The sequence below is a fragment of the Solanum stenotomum genome, chromosome 1, assembly GCF_019186545.1.
Source record: "Solanum stenotomum isolate F172 chromosome 1, ASM1918654v1, whole genome shotgun sequence".
Classification (NCBI taxonomy): Eukaryota; Viridiplantae; Streptophyta; class Magnoliopsida; order Solanales; family Solanaceae; genus Solanum; species Solanum stenotomum.
In genome coordinates, this window is record NC_064282.1 from 103,617,087 (window position 1) to 103,618,254 (window position 1,168).

Consider the following 1,168-nt stretch of genomic DNA (forward strand, 5'->3'; position numbering starts at 1 on the left):
GGACCTTAGTAAAGGTTAGGTGTGTCTCTGAGATTTCGGGTATAGGCTGGGGGGTACTTATGCATTTTCCCTATTGTTTAACATTTTTTCCCTAAATATTTTAACAATGGAGTTTTGATATTTAGTGATAGTGGTTTTCTTTTTCTGGTAATAGTAAAATGGAATCAAGAACATTTTATTTGAAAAAAATAAATTAAAAAAATTAGTGCATATTGTACCAATTAGTGATACTTTATTTGTGCTCCAACACCTAAACTTTAGAAAAGAAAATATATCTTTGGATATATTTTGTATCTCCTAAGAAATTTTGTTTTTTATAAAAACCATCATATAAATGTGGATCAAACAAAACATTAGTGAAAACTTATAATTCTTCAAACATCATAAGTAAAGAATAATTAAAAAGGAAAAAAATAGGGATTTATGAAAAAGATGGAGTATCCTTTAGTTTGACTTGCTCTGACCAATAATCTCAATAAGTCTTTGTAAGTTTATTTGTCATCAACATATGAATGCACTCACATCATCTTCTTCTACATCAGTAATGTCTGATATAGGCAGTTAGAACGCCTTTTTAAACTTTCATACTCGACCTGACATTCTACATACGAAAATTAAAGAATACATCGATGTTGATCAGGAATGAAGTTTGAGAATTTGACAGCCATCATTTTCCAATTTTCTAATCCATGGTGTCGCACTGAACCTGCCAACACCATATCTTGTTTAACTTTCTCCATTTTTAAAGAAAAGTTTTGTGTGTGTTTTTTTAGAGGATCTAACACTTGGTGAATTATGATCCAATTTTTTTCTTCTTAAAATAGGCATACCTTACGTTATTGGGTGGCTATTAGATTTGGTAAAAAGTTTATTTTAGTCAAATATAGGTTGATGAATCAAGACCAGCTAATGAGAATGTGACAAAAAGAAATAAGTGCTTTTTTCATTGTTATCTTCTCATAAAAATTGTGAAATATAAATTTTATTTACTTTTCTTAAAATAACATTTTTTTTTTACGATATTAGTGCTTTAAATTGTTCATTTTTTTTCAAGTTGAATTTGAGAATTTTACTCACTTTTTTTTAAAAGAACTTTTCAATTTTATAAAATTGGAAATGAAGCAATGGTTTACAAAACACTATCGCTGTCAGCTTCTCGCTCTAAGTC